Genomic DNA, 16,400 nt, shown 5'->3' on the forward strand with positions numbered 1-16,400 from the left:
ACAAGATACTGATTGTAAAGTTGGAGCTACAAGTCGTATCTACAAAAACTGTAGAAGTTGTTCTATAGACCTGTGGGGTTTTGTTTGTTTGTTTCTGTTTGTGTTCCTAGCTTTAAAAACATGTCACTGACGCAAGATAGAAAAACAGGTCGTTCTGTTTTCCGCTAAAAAGCCTTGATCAAATTATAATGGGTCTTCATAAAGCTGTTAGATGGCACTCCTCTCACTCAAATGCCTGCAGAGCAAAAGGCTCAGGATGTTGGCTTTGTGAACAACATTGTTTAAGAGAAAACACATTTTTGTTTAGTAAAAAAAGTAATCCTAGTTAGGGCTGTGTCATCATCATGTCATCCACGATAATACCAGAATAAATTTTTACGTACTATATAAATGTTACATCGTAATACCATTGCTGTAGCAACGCCATGCATCTATGTTCCCTAATGTGTGCAGGAACGAGAAGACTCCAATGACGCTTTAGTACCTAAAAAGGAGGCTACTTAAAAACCTTCAAAAAGCACAATACTTTGGTAACAACAAACTTTGCACCACTTAAGGCAAAAACACATTGCTGAGTCATCCAGGCCATGAAGCATGTGACAGTACTGTGCAGCTCCTGACAAGTAATTCGTAAAGAAGGCTGGAAAATGGCCTTCATTTACTTATCCTTATAAATGCAAGCTGCAAGCACTGAAAAAACCTTTTTTGGTGTTGTTAGAAATGTCGTTTTCACTGTTATTAGTCTTGTGATTAAATTGAATTTTGAATTTTGAGGCTATATCGCCCATCCCTAATGGCAGTCCATCTTAATACCAAGGATGCTGATTTGGTGCGAGAAAAACTTTACAGATTTTTAGCAAGCACAACTATTAGTGAAAATGTTTTCTTTGAAACAGTCCCACCAAAAATAATAAACACATTTCCATACAGTAACACATAATTGGATTTTTCCTTTGCAATAGTTCCACCAATAAGAGGGGAGGAGGCAAAGGTATATATAGAAGTACAAATAAAGGGTGATAAAGGCCTGATTTCAGAAAAATAGAAGGAAGAAGGAAACAGGAAAAAAAGACCACATTTTGACTGACAGGTGGTGATAATGGTATCAGTAGGTAGGCAGATAGCCTCTTACTTTTTACCTGATTGAAGCCAATACATTGGGGTCACTGGAGGCTGACTGACTATAATCCAAATAGCCTTTTGCAGTTTATACTACATCCTTTGTGTGAGAAGCAGGAGAGACCAGTCAAAGATTCCTCTGGAAAAAAGAAACTCCAACCAAGGTAGAGGGGGAACCCTCACCTTATGCATACCTAATAATTATTTCATGTAATTATTTCATGTAACAGATATCACACAGGATAACTTGACCTGTAAATTGTATGTGTTTCTCTGTCTCTGTTTTTTTCCATAGCCTGGAAATGCTAAGGAAGGACATCTATACATCATATATGCAAAGCTTTCTTTACCTCAAAACTCCTATTGTTAGCACGCCTATTTAACCTCCTATAGATAGATAGTAGATGTATATGTGACTGGTTCACACCATATAGAGCTCAAGTATATAAAGAGATTGTCACCAAAAAAAGAGAGTATGAGATAAAAATCACTGTATTCAGGAAGTGAAGTTCATTTTTGAGTCTGTTTGCTTTTCCACACCAGTCCGGGATTTTTTTCGTTGTTGTTTTGTTGTTTTGTTTGTTTGTTTTCCTTTTCTAGTACTCACAGTAAACCATAATACCGTCACAGTATGTGGTAGCCATTGAGCTGGTCGTAGATGAGCAAAGCAGGGTAATCCGTTACTAAACAGCTGCAATTAGTAGTTTTATAATGAAATACAAATGTCCCCAGTAGTTTAAAAATACTGGTTATCTTAAGGGTCTGTGGCAGACAAAAGCAAAGACAATTGGGATGTGCTTGCTAAAAGTTAGGAGTAGATAATATGATGGACTGGAGCCAAGATGAATTCAGCATGCCAAATCATGTTTCTGCCAGCCTTAACAGGGTAACACTTTCCTCCCTTCAGACTGGAGAAATATGAACTCTTCTGCAGCTCTCAGACTTCATCCATCTGTTGCTGTTTCTTTGTTCCTTAGAAAAAGAACGTGCAGGTGCATGTTCAGTCTGTTACATACAGCCCATTCAACAGTTTCTGTTCACACTTTAATATTAGGTGTTGTTTTCAGTGCAGTGCAACTTCTATACGCGAGTCTTGATCGTGATCGGGATAGATTCGTGAGAAAAGTAAAATCCTTTCGTTTTTTGCAAAGTCACTGTTGGCACTGGAGGCCACCTCTGTGATAGATACCCATAGTCACTCAAAAACACCATCTGGAGCAGCTAGACTGACAGATTACTACCATCTGTCTCTTATGAACACCTGGACCTTTGTCATCTGAGCTCCATCTTTCTGTCTCTCTCCCTCTCTCTCTGTTTCTGGGCCTGTTTAATCACAAACAGTATGACTGCATAGAGGATTTAATCTCCCGAATTTAGTTGGTTACCCAAAGACTATTATCACTAGTTATAAAGTGCCTATGTGTTGTCATCTGTTCAGACGGCTACTGCTTGCATACCATGCATGTTATCATGCAGTGCTTAGACAACAGGCACTGGCTATAAACAGAGAGTAATGGCTCTCCCGCATTTAAATCTATTGGACAATTCCACAAGAGAAAAATCTAAGTATTGCTGTCAGATTTCAGTGGTAATTATATACATGCATTCTTTATTTGACCACTGAGATTAAGTCAGTACATACATATTAGATCAAAATAACTGCTTTGTGATGCTGCCGGCTTGTTTCTATAAGGACTGTAAGATATTGAAGGGGAAGTTTGTGTGGCAAGATTTAAATAACAGGAACACTAATCGAGAGTGCCAAGATGAAGTAACATGAAACACTTTAAATAGCAAATAGTATGAGATCCTGCTCTGTGCTTGACAATATAGTTGTTTTTTGACTAGAAAATTTCAGTACAACTTCTCTACCTTACCACTTCTATATGTTTGTGTATGTGTATAACAGAATATCTGGGATAGGCTGCCAGGTCACCAACAGTCGATCTACACTGGAAAGATTCCATTTTCTTTTTTTTATGAGTAAATCAATTTTCCATTTCTCAACTACCTTGAGACTCTGTTGGATTTAACTTAGTCCCTGAAAGACTTAATGAGACACTATAACCTCCAGCTTCAGATTTAAAGAATATATTTACTTCATAGCAGTAGTGAAGGTAATAGCCTATTACACCTGTGCGATCTAGGGAATCCAGCACTAAGAGGGTCTTCAACGCACAGCTTTATAAATGACTCTAACTTAACTCAGCAAAATCATTGGCAACTACATCAGTGTGATTATGTACATAGATTAATAAAAAGTAAAGTAAAAAATCTGATTGTTTTTGTCAGTCAGCTTTACACCAAAGCTGAATATAATATTAGCCAAATGTTCCCTCTGTCTCACTTCTGCAGGTGCGGTTTTGTGTGGCCCTGTGCAAATAACCTAAATGCAAATGCAGTGGGACTAGAACAAATAACAGGCTTTAAAACTTGATGTGTTGTGCTGTATCTTGCTAATATCTCAGTCTGTGTTTTTCTTGCTGTTTTTCTACGGGGTACATAAAATCTTGATTGGAGCGGCTGTTGACATAACTTAGCATATCTTTGATTCTGGTACACTTTTAGTTATGTCTCAAGTAAAAGTCTGTATGCATCATTACATAAAATATACGTATATCTGAAACTAAAAACTATGCTGAATAACACAAATCAACTGACTCCAGCAGTCTTAGCTTTATAGGAAAAGGGGTTTGCTGCTGTTCTGCTGATTTTTGGCTTTACGAAACTGTAACAGTGTTATGGGTCTGTTATGTAATGGTGATTTGCTGTGAGACACAGTATGACTTCTTTACAGCATTTCAGAGCTGTGCTGAGTCTGTCTTCTGAAGCATAAAGACACTGTGAGTAAAAAAATGTAGCCCAGATAAAAAAATAAAAAATAAATTACACCTCTCAGTGAATCATAGCTGGCATATGAATGGCTTGACTCAAAAATAGACATTTCCACTGGTATAGTTTTCTTAAAAAAAAAAAAAATACGTACCTGACAAACAGTTTGTACTTCTACTGAGTTTCTTCTCCTATCTGAAGTATCTCTATGCAATAGCTTGCAACTGTTGGCTTGTTAAACTAAATACACTTTAAAACTCCCGTAATGGAATGTGACACCTTTTCCCCACTGAAAATGTCATCATTTGGTATTTTATAGTCTCACATAATGATTCTGAACAGCTCATCTCCTGCTGTTGTTAGTCTGCTGTTCCTCAGGGAATCCCAGCGGAGCCTTTTTACTTTTTAAGATTCTCACTGCAGAGAGCTTTTTGCTAACTGTGCTCAGCAAGACACTACATTCAGAGAGTGAACACGTACTGATATTTTTACATAGACATGCATTTCTTAATATTGCAATTATAGCCACATACATAAGCTTCTGTCAGCCTCTGATTGTGTGACAACACCCTGATGAAGGGCTTCCATTATGCATGCACAGTGATTAATTATGCTTTTGTTTGTTAAGTGTTTTTAGTTCGGCGTTGGTGAGGTGATTAAAGCCTGTTTTTAAATACGGAAACAGGAAATGGAGATGCTGGAGATTGTTCCCCATGCCTCATACAACAAGCACACTCTGTCACCGCTGCCCCCTTGTGCTACATGTCTTTGCTGGGTAGTGTTTCCTTCCCTCATCTACAAAAACAGACCAAAAAGAAGACAATAAATTCAAGCTTGAGATGCTGGAGACTGATTCAACTAATTGTGCAATTAATTTAACTTCAGAGATGCTGAAAGCTTTAAATATTAGTGGACAGCAGGGTGAATTTCACTGTTTTCCTTGCTGTACATATATATATATGTCTCTTTTCCCAACCTATCTATTGCATTAGTGACATTATCATTTGTGATATTTTTTACTAAGTTGTTAACCCCATGAGTAGTTTCATGCCTTTTTAACCGCAAACCAAAGATGATCAGCGAGTGTGCTCTTCCTAGAGCTTGACAGATGTCTCTATCAGCGCAGCAGGATGTTTAATACAGGAAGACGTATGTTGCGTTCCTTTTTCCTCCAAAGTTGGATGTTTGCATCTGGGAGTGACATCATATCTAAATTTAACCACGTTTCAGAAGTTGTAAAAATGAAATCCAGCAACATTTTGCTTCTTTGAAATGCAGAGCCATTCAGCTATTGCTAAAAACATCTGAATTACAATGCAGTGCTGATTTTTAGACCTTAAAAAGCCATTGCAGCATGTTCAACAGCAGAGACTGGTTGGGTCACTGTTAATGCCTCTGTTGTATATTAGTGAGTTATCTGGAAAGTGACTAAGGCAGCACTTCTTAACTTGGAGTTTACCAGTACCAGGTTGTTCACCTTTTTTGTTTTAATTCTTCACAGATTCAACAAGGTGCTGGAAACATGCCTGAAAGATTTTGGCTCATATTAATATGATAGCATCACACAGTTGCTGCAGATTTGGCAGCTGCAATCATGATACAAATCTCTCGCTCCACCACATCCCAGATTTGCTCGATTGGATTGAGATCTGCTGACTATGGAGGCCGTCTGAGTACAGTGAATTCAGTGTAGAAACCAGTTTCTGATTGAGTTTTGTGAAATGGTGGATAGAGCAGCAGTTTCTTAAAATACTCAGATGAGCCCTTCTGGCACCAACAACCATACCACATTCAAAATCAACATTTTCTTCCCCATTCTGATACTCAGTTTGAACTTCAGTAAGTTTTCTTGAGCATGTCTGCCTGCAATAAGCTGCTGCCATGTGATTTATCCTCATTTGTTTTATCAATACCAAGCTCCTCTGCTCACCTTAAAAAGCAATGAGGTTGGAGATGCTGGGGACCGAACCCAGGACCTCATACATGCAAAGCATGCGCTCTACCACTGAGCTACATCCCCAACTGCACATAGAGTCAGTGTCTCTTTGTCCTGAGCTTCACTTTTTAGCTTACAGAAAAGTTGCAAAAGCATTTGACAAGCTATTTTCCAGTAGCCACGATACTCACTTGTGCAGTAACTGGCCTAAATTTTTTCAGGCACACTTGTCTGTGTTCACCACGCTAGTTACCACCAAGTTGGCAGCACTGAGAGGCACTGTGCTTTCAGCGAAGAAGGTGAAGTGTGGAGCTGAAAATTGTTTTGAAAGATACTAGATAACCACTGACACAAGCACTCCTCCTTCACCTCCACTCTACACTTTTTATTGGATGCCAAAGTTGTAAATTAGCACATACCAGGGAATAGCTGTGTTTTAACCATAAAAGCAGTACTTTATTTTTGTAGCCTGTTTTTTTGAACTTTTTAACCTCCACTTTTATTTCTCAGCTAAGAACTGTGGCTGATAAATGCTCTATGTAAAGGTAATGCATTCACACAAATATTGTGTAGCTGTTTTGTTTATGTGACTGCACACAACTTTTGTGTTGCTTTTACACTAGTCATTTAAATCAGTATGCCAAACTGTGCTTGTGTGTGTGTCAGATTTTAACATCTTTTCTCATTTACAATTTGCCTGATAATAGAGTTCGGTCTTATGAAAATCCATATGACGCAGGCTTCTTGAGCTTCTCTGAAAATCCCTTTCAAATGGCTGGCAAAATGCTTTTCTAATCGTCATATTTTGACAAAATACTCATTCAAACAGTTTTAGTCCTTTGCACATCACTTCTGAGCTTTGTCAGGGCATTTATCTTATTCAAATATAGAATTTTCAAATGCTTCTCAAAGTGACAAAACAACCATTTCACCCACATTTAGCCCCAAAATCCAGCTTTCAAGTGACAGTCTTTATTCAACTAAAACACCATCCACAGTGTGTTTGTTATGGATTGTGGAGGTTGTGTATTATCCCGTCATTGATCTATCCTCCATCCCTCCATACATTAGTCTCACATCAATAAGCCTCTTTATTGCTTCTCCATTGTAGCTTGGAGGAAAACCTATTTTCTCACACAGACTCCAAGGCCTGCACCCAGGTTCAGCAAGAAGCACATAACCCTATGTCAACCCTTCTCAGTTTAAAATATATAGTTATGGTGTCAGTGAGGGAAAAAATGTCAAAATTGTATAAATGAACATTATTTTATGAGTTTATACAACCTTTATTCCTGATTATAACTGTTCAGATGCTTCAGAATTTTAACCCTTGACTTATTTGTTTTTATTATGCTGTTATTGTTTTTTGTTGTTTTTGTTATCTTCATTTTTTAATGAAAAAAACTGAAATTCATTATTTTATGTATATTAAGTATTATAGAGAAATATATATATGTAAAAAAACAAAAAAAAACAATGCCCTCGTAAAGAAGGCCCAGCAGCGGCTGCACTTCCTCCGTGACCTGAGGAAGAACAACTTGGACCAGTCGCTGCTCCTCAGTGGAGAGCGTGCTCTCCCACTTCCTGGTTGTTTGGTATGCAGGGGCCACAACTAAGAACAGGAAGGCTGTGCAGAGGGTAATTAACACCACCCAAAAAATCATTTTCTGCCCTCTGCCACACCTGAAGGTCATTGCCAGGTCCTCCTGTCTAAGAAAAATCGTACACAAGGGGCCATCACAGGTGACCCCTTGCAACCCACCCACCACCCCTTTGACCCGCTACCCTCAGGTCAATCAGGTCCCACACCTCCAGACTCACTAACAGCTTCTTTCCCTGGGCCACTCAGACTGTTAACAAACACTAGCATCCAAAACTGCATCCAGGATAGAAACAACCTGGATGCTGCTAACACAACTTTGGCTCTTTGCATCAGCCAAGACAGCATGCTAATGCTAAGCTAGCCAAGAACCCAGATTCAAAGCCGACCCCAGCAGCCAGACCCGGAACTTCAACAGGTAACAAGCAGATGAGCTTGTCTGCAGCCTCCCCACCTGTTCACGCTTCAAAAGCAGAATCACTGTGGCGATCAGTTTTTTGTGCTTGTGTTTTTTAACTTTGCTTTGTGTGGTCAGCTATGTACTAGGAGAAACATAATAGATGTGTGTCCTCATTAGGGATTTGTGTTGGTGTATGGGCTTGTAGCCTGGGTAACATGAAAGTAATGTATCGAGTAGTATAAAAAATTACTTTTTCCTGGGAGTAATTAAGAAACATACTACATTACTTTGATGTAATGTGTAATATGTGTAATAATGACTTTTGAGTGAAGACTCCAACACTGATCACAACTAAGGGAGGAAATTATAATTTATTATTGGTAATTTATTTATTTCTGCTTAGCAAAGGTGGTGACTCACAATGGAGCCAATGAGAACCCAATGACAATCGATAAGGAATCGAATCAATGAGTGATATCGATAATGGAATCAAAATCGCTAAATTCTTATCAATTCCTATCCTTAGATATAACAGTGGTGACAATAAGATTCAAAATTGATACTTTATTATTATTTTTGTGGAGGGTTCACTTAAAAAAAATCAAACTCAGGATGTGAGAAAACAAAATGTCTTTGACATAAAAGCTGCCATAACAAAAGCAACAAGAAGGGGATGTAGCTCAGTGGTAGAGCGCATGCTTTGCATGTATGAGGCCCTGGGTTCAATCCCCAGCATCTCCAACTTTTCAATCCTTTAATCGGCTTTAGACTGTCAAAATATATATAGTTTTCATATTCACCGGGGTTAAAGTAATACAAGATGAATCGTCAATCATAACTACCAAATATAAGTTGATTTTCTTATAGTATGACCTGAGGCTGAGATCTAATAAATTACGATAATTTGTGAGACCCAAGGGTTAAGGCAGTTACTACCTAAGTACCTTTTAACAACAGTTCTTTTTAATAAAATGCAGAATTAAGAAATGGATAACACCAACTACATTAGCATGTTATAGCATGGAGTGCCAATCAGTATACTGTGTTGGTGACCGATATTACTACAAAGCAGTAATGAGTTTACCACAGTATGTCAATCCAAAGCTACACTACAGCATTAGAAAGATGGAGATGCTGGGGATTGAACCCAGGACCTCACACATGCGAAGCATGCGCTCTACCACTGAGCTACATCCCCTTGCAGCAGCAACCTGATCCCATAATATTATCCCGCTGTTTAGCCTTTGGTTGCTGTGAGACGGTCTTTTATTCTTTGGACTACAAATAACTAGTCTGGATGTCCAGTAACTGAAGATTAACAGGTGATAATTATTTTGTATTTTTTGACTGTTCTTCTAAAAGTCCTGGCTTACAGTCTCAGCTCTAATTCATCCGGAAGGTGTTCTATAAGGTTGAGGTCAGGACTCTGTGCAGGCCAGTCGAGTTTTTCCACACCAGATTCATTCGTCCATGTCTTTATGGGCCTTGCTTTATGCATTTGATACGCAGTCATGTTGGAGTAGGAACGAGCCATCCCCAAACTGTTCCCACTAATCTGGGAGCATGAAATTGTCCAAAACATCTTGGTATGTTGAAACATTAAGAGTTCTTTTCACTGGAACAAAGGGGCTGAGCCCAGCTCCTAACAAGCAACCCAACACCATAATCCCACAAAAGCAACCGCCCAACCCAGAATTGTCTATCCGATTGCCAGATGGAAAAGTGTGATTCATCACTTCAAAGAACACGTCTCCACTGCTCTAGAGCCCAGTGGCTTTCATCACTGGATCAGACACTTGCAATGAACTTGGTGATGTAAGGCTTGGATGCAGCTGCTTGGCCATGGAAACACATTCCATTAAAGCTCTCTATGCACTGTTCTTGAGCTAATCTGAAGGCCATGTGAAGTTTGGAGATCTGTAGTAATTGACTCTGCAGAAAGTTGGCGACCTATGCGCACTATGCACCTCAGGTGGCCTACCATCTTGTGGCACTTTGTTAAATTACCGCTAACTGACTGTGGAATATCATAACAAGGAAATTTTACAGCTGGACTGGTGGCATCCTATCACAGTACCACCCTGGAATTAACTGAGGTCCTGAGAAGGACCCATTCTTTGACAAACCTTTGTAGAAGCAGTCTGCTGGAACAAACGACTGTATACCCACACAGCTTTCATGTCTGTGTGCTCTGCAGTGATACAAAAGACACATTCTCCTCAATAAATCATTTTCATGTCATTCTCAAAGGGACTATTAGTACGACCATTACCAGCTCACCACTGAGGAGCAGAAACTCATTAAGAAAATGGTCACTAATATTTTTTTATCATTAGCCCTGGTATTGTCATGTTAGGTGATAACCCTAACCCTAACCTTTTTTTCTAACCCGAGGCAATCAGAATATGTCATTTTTGTTTTTGTTCTCCCAAGTCTTGACAGTCACAGATCAGAGGGAAAAAAACCATTTTGACTGACACCCATCAAAAATATATTTTTTTGCCTTTCTCTAAAATGTAAGAAAACCATTTCACACCAGACTTTTCCAGGGTAGGATTAGAGTTAGCATTACTGTACCACCTATGATGGCTTAGGTCCCAGAAGGTTAAGACACTAATTTTTGTTACTGCTTCTTATTGTAATATATAGATGACATAAGGTAACATCACTGACAGACACACTGACACTATTTTAATAAACAGGAAGTCAGATATCAGCTTAGAAATTACAAAAGAGTTATTATTCATGAGTTAAACAAAATTGCTTACATTTATTGCGTAGTGGTCAAAAGACATTTCTAAAAATCAAAACAATAATGCAATGTGGCCCTAATTTACAATTTAAAAAATACATAAATAAAAGACAAGTCTCGAGTGAACCTGTTTTAGTTTTTTGTGTGGGGGGGGTTTCCATCTCCCTGTTAGTACAGGGAGTCTTGAGTTGTAGCGTTAAAAAGTCTGTTACATGGCTGGGAATTTTCTTCACCTTGTCAAATCATCACATAAATACATGTCATTTTACATCTATAGTGTTGACGGCTTACTGATCATAAGCAAAATAAATTAGACTTTGTTTCAATGTTTGAATTTCCTATAGTTCCTTCTTAAAAACACTAATATGACTATTACTAATGTATGTGTTCGATTATAGTAATGAAAATTCATTTAAAAAGCATTAAGTTAAATAGATTGGTCTCTTTGTGCTTTTGTGTTTTGGGGTTGTTGTTGTTGGTTTTTTGGGGGGGGTTTTCGTAAGACCTCAGAGCTGAAGGTAGAAGCAGTCTAAAAGCAGTCTCATATCTTGGGCAAATAGCTCTTTCAAACTGACACCCTGTCAGCGATTCTGGGATCCATCTCTCAATAGAAAAGGATTATAGCCCATTATATCTCCCCTAATCCTCTCTCTCTTTTTCTTACCATCTCTCACTCCCCTGTCCTTTTCATATCTCTCTCACTGTTCACAAACCACAGTGCTGCAGCTCAGTCTTTTCCCCTCCAGATTTTTGTTTTCTTTTGCTGTCTGTCCAGTTTGTACAAGCAATAAGAAGCTTTTATGGGGGACAGATGACAGTTCTTGTTTTTAGGCCTAAAGGAACACAGAACTGTGTGTGTTTGTAATTCTGCTTATATGTCTCCGTTTTTGCAGGTTGTGTTGTTGCTTTTTTATTTTTATATTTGCACTTTTATGTGTCCTATGTGCAAATATGTCTAAATGACTCATGAGTGTCTTTCTTTGAACCTTTCTCCAGTCTGTGTGTGTGTATGTGTGCACATATTTATATATATTACAAGCATGTGTGGTCCTTCCCAGTGTTAATTTTCACTTTTCTTTTAATCATACCCTTCTGCCTTGCTCTGTCAAAGCGTAACAGAAAGATGATAGGACTTTTTACCTCATTTCTTCTCTTCTTTCTCCAACTACCTAATTACTTTCTCCTCCTTACCACCTCCCTTTTTCTCTTTCCCGTTCTTTTTAGCAGGAGAAAGTTTTGTCTCTAACTCTTGCCCCTCCCTCATACTTCTCGCTTTCTGTGAAATGGGATACTTCACATTTCTTCTTTCTTTTTATCTTCTTTCACGTTATCTCTCTTGTATTACCATAGATTTACGATGTATTAACCTAGATTTATTGTGCCTCTCTGCCTTAACCGTCTGTGATTTTTCAAAAAGTGGGTCTGCTCAGATTAAAACTAAACTCCTTTCAGCAAAACACTACTTTCAGTCTATAACTGTGGAAGATAAGCTGCAAGGGAATTCGTATCAGACTAGCATGCACTTTGTGCATGACAGGATGAAATGATCAGCATATTAATGCTACAAAAAGATGTATATATGTCCTTGTACTTGACCATTTTCAGAGGAATGTTTTCTTAAATTTCTAAGCCACTTAACACTGAGCTATAAATCATTCAAACATAAAAAAGAGACCTAACTCCAGGGATCTACATAAAACAGACAACTTAGCAAAGAACCAATTTTAAATTTTATCTTTAGGCACTTTGTTACTAGTAGTCGGTTGCAAAAGCTCATCGTTTTTTCCCATTTTGTTAGTTGCATCTATGAAAAATACTAAAGAAAACACAGTTTGACAGCAATAAAAGAATATTTTTGCACCAACGAGGTAATTCCCAAAGAGTTATTAGCTGAAAGTTGCATATCTCATCATGGTGTGTCCTTAAAAAATCTGAAGAAAGTGAACAAGTGGAGGACAAAAGAAGTGGCAAGCATAAAAAAAACTATCTACAGCAATTTTACAGAAAGTAATGTTTAAAAAATTAAAAAAAACTTCAGATACCTTAAGGTTAGGGACTTCATTACTAAAACAAAACTGCTTTTAACACTAATGGCACAATATCAGTAGCAGAGCAATTGCTTCTCCTTGGCCCAACCAAAAACACACTGTCACATTTTTACAATGTGTTGAATCAATGTGATATGTTGAATGTGACAAACATTCTAGTGTAAAACCCCGTGTCTCTGTGGCTTTCAAATCCCAAAACACTCTGCACCAAAAACTGGTCCACCCCAAGGATCAGGTCCCCCAGCAAAAACAGAGTAATATGGCATATGCTGTTAAGTTCCAGGAGGATTCCCATGATTTATACGTGGGAATACATTTTTACACTAAGAGGATGGCAAAACACACGAACTTACTCGTCAGGCCAGGACTCCATAGTCTATTTACACATACAAACCAGTGGACACTCTTTCAATGATGATGATATACACATGGGGAGGACAGGGAGGAATACTGGTTTGAGCAGGGAGTCAAGGGGAAAGACCATCTCTGAGGGGGCCTAAGGGTACATCTTTCACCATCTTACAAATCTGTGCTTGTAACCATTCCCTAACTCTCTATGAATGGTACTCACAACCATTAATCGATCTCTCACAATAAAAGGCACCAGATGAATCATCAACTTTCCACTGAAGTGAAAGACTTCAGTGGAAACCTACATACACTGTGTTTGGTCATGCCAAAATATCCAATCCTATTGGATAGATATGTTGCAGGATGTGGAAAGAATACTTGAAAATGGACACTGTATCTCTGCTGTTGGGACATCCGAGTCAGGATAATATTACTGATGGCAGCTGTAATAGGCTTTACGATATCCTTGCACATGCTGTAAGGAAAACATTTTTCTATCTTGGATAAACGACAAACCCCGAGCAAAACAATCTGGTACATAATTTTTATGGAATACTTTCCTATTGAATATCTGACCTGCCTGCTCCATTCCTCAAGGAAACTGTTTAGAAGAATTTGGGTTCCATATCTTCATTTCACGAACTGTGGTGGGTGTTCTGTATTGTGTAATCACATTAACTGTTACAGTGCCTGGAGTATGTGCTGTATGCCTTGTTATCGTTGTGGCTGCCACCTCGGATAAGAAATGCTCTTTTTGTTTAGAAGTGTTTTCCTTCTCCTTATTTGCCTCCTTCAGAACACTTAAGCCATTTCCACACCCCACACAGTTGCACTTGGATCAGCACACATCCCACAAATCCATTTCGAGTCGCAAGAATAATAACTGTGAAAATTTTTGTCCCTTGCGAGGAGGATTATAATCCGCTGGCCCACAGTCAAGAATTATAAAAAGAGTAAGGCAAGACTTCATCCTCAGGGCTCACAATGAGTCATATTTCTTGTATTACATTACAATGATAATATGAAACTTCATCGATCCCCAGAGGCAACTACTCCCCTCAGTTGGCTTCCTCTGTACAAGAAGTTAATACTAATATAAAAGAAACCTGTGAGCTTTTCTATCGATGCTTTAGCAGAATCAATGCTTGAAGATGTTTTGCCAGAAATGATGCTTCGAGATGAGGCTATATTAACTGTGGTCATTTGGGGTTGTGAAGACTGTTGTCCCTTCATCCTGATGCCATATGTTAGGTCACATGAGTTTAAGTTCGGCAGGTAGCCAGAATTAGTTTTTTTTATGCAAACATAATTTGGTATTCCTTCACTGACAGACACTAGGGCACTGTTGTCATTTTGTCATTATGTATAAAGGTGGTTAGGAAGGTGACCAGGGATCCAAAGGTCATTCAGAAAGTTTCAGATGTTCTCTGCAGAGACAGCAAAGTTAGGATCTTAATGTTAATGAAACCTTAGGCTACAGTCCCATACACTGGCTGGCACAAATCCGTATGCTAATGAAGGAAAACATACAGTCTTTCTTTTAGTGTTTGAGTTAGAAAAAAGTAATGTTCATATCTCTATTTCTCAAAAGTTGCAGGCTGCGCCGCCATTACTGGGTTGTACAGTGATTGTACTTATACAATAAGTCGGAAGATGGAAATTCCCAACTGGAAGTTCCCAATCAGAAATGTATAGCCCACTTGTAAAGAGCAGACCAATATATACCAATCCAAGATGGCGGCACTGAATGTAAAGTAGTGTAAAGTAGTAAATTTTTTCATCTGTACTGCCACTGTTGTGTATTTTTGACTCATCAAAAAGCCAATTGCAGAGCAGTCATCAAGCTCTGATCTCTATTAATGTGTTTTTTATGTGCAAAATATTGCTGGTGATGCCTGAATGGCTCTACCTTGTTAAGAACGAAAACAAATCTGATTTTTCCTGGCTTTTTCTGGAACGTGCTAATTCAGGAGTGATGTCATTCCCAGTATCTGGAACGCAGCATTAATCTAGGAATGCTTTACCTGGCATTGGAAAAATACTTGGTCAACTGTGATAAATTAATACTAGTGGAACTTTTCTGGCCCCACACTGTAAATATCCAGATAAACAAAAATGTAAGATTTACTTGTGGTAGTTTGTTTAATCTAGCTATGTAGCGTCTATCCTTGCCTTAATAATGATCGATTTCTTGTTCCTCACCTTCCATTTACCCATCCAGATCGAAAATACATGTAGCTGTCCATATTTTTGAAAACTTTCATCCTGGCAGCAGTGTAAGGTGAGCAAGTCTTTAGATGTCACCCAACTGGAGATCTGGGAGAGACATTACCACTTTCAGGGATTTTCAGATGAAAAAACGCCAACACTATGAATAGAACCCATCAGACTCCCCAGCACAATGAAAATTGACTTGAAAGTGTACCCAGTGCATCACAATATGAAGCTGACGGGTCCTTACGAAGCATCAGTATGCAGAAGTCAGAAAAGGTTGGGAAATTACAGATACTACTCCACTTGAGGCACAAACCATGCCACTCAGTTCTATTTAATGCTGCACTACAGAGTCAGATGTGAGAGTTTGGTATAAATTTCTTTCTTCCACCAAAGCACCTCAACAAGGAAACTGAACAATGAAGGTATTTCTGATCGGGTCACTTCTTGAACCTCATACAGCTCACTCCAACTCAACTCTGAGGTGTTAATAAATACCATTTCTACACTTTAGTGTAGTTGGCTCTGTGTAAAAACAACTTTCCACTGAACCATTTCCTTCTCAGCTACTATTTCAACATACCTGCAGTCTTTCACCCGAGGGTCTTTTCGCCCTCACAAACTTTTTTCTTCAGTTCCTCCCCGTCTCTCCCATTCAGTTCATTTTCCATGATAGTCAGCTAGTTCAGTTTAGTGCATTGTGGCTAAATGTGCACAGAGGTCCTCCAAAGGAAACCCCACCCAGACCTCCTGAGAGACAGACACACTGTAACCATTGCAAAGCTTTCACCAAGAGAGAAAGCACATGCTTAGATAATTGTGTCTTAAAATGCGTACAGAGGACAGAAGGAGAAAGAAAGCATTTTTTTATTGTCTGAAAATCAGAATCCATATTTTTCATTTCACTACACACAGGCATCAGCAAGGTCAGGCAGTTCACACCACTGTATTAGCAGAGCAGCAGGTGGCCTCACAGATGGAGACTGGTATCACCGTTCACACCAGTATATGGTGTCTATTAGTAACTTGCTGAGATTGGCTGGTTGCTCAGGATCATGGTCACGCTAAAATACAAAAAATAATTTATCTAATCTCTCCTAACACTTGTGTCTTCATTCTTCTAGATCTTTTTAAATCATTTTAGCCCC

At 38.7% G+C, this 16,400-nt stretch overlaps 1 protein-coding gene and 3 non-coding genes across 4 annotated transcripts in view; 2 read left to right on the top strand and 2 right to left on the bottom strand.

Annotated features, from left to right (window-relative positions):
• The window catches only part of m1ap (meiosis 1 associated protein), a 55,760-nt gene that overhangs the window by 16,481 nt on the left and 22,879 nt on the right, over window positions 1-16,400 (top strand). The window lies entirely within an intron of this gene.
• Window positions 5,900-5,971, bottom strand: trnaa-ugc (transfer RNA alanine (anticodon UGC)). The gene has a single exon. It is a non-coding gene; the product is annotated as a tRNA-Ala (tRNA).
• Window positions 8,557-8,628, top strand: trnaa-ugc (transfer RNA alanine (anticodon UGC)). The gene has a single exon. It is a non-coding gene; the product is annotated as a tRNA-Ala (tRNA).
• On the bottom strand, window positions 9,014-9,085 carry trnaa-cgc (transfer RNA alanine (anticodon CGC)). Its single transcript has one exon. It is a non-coding gene; the product is annotated as a tRNA-Ala (tRNA).

The sequence above is a fragment of the Oreochromis niloticus genome, linkage group LG3, assembly GCF_001858045.2.
Source record: "Oreochromis niloticus isolate F11D_XX linkage group LG3, O_niloticus_UMD_NMBU, whole genome shotgun sequence".
NCBI classification, from domain to species: domain Eukaryota; kingdom Metazoa; phylum Chordata; class Actinopteri; order Cichliformes; family Cichlidae; genus Oreochromis; species Oreochromis niloticus.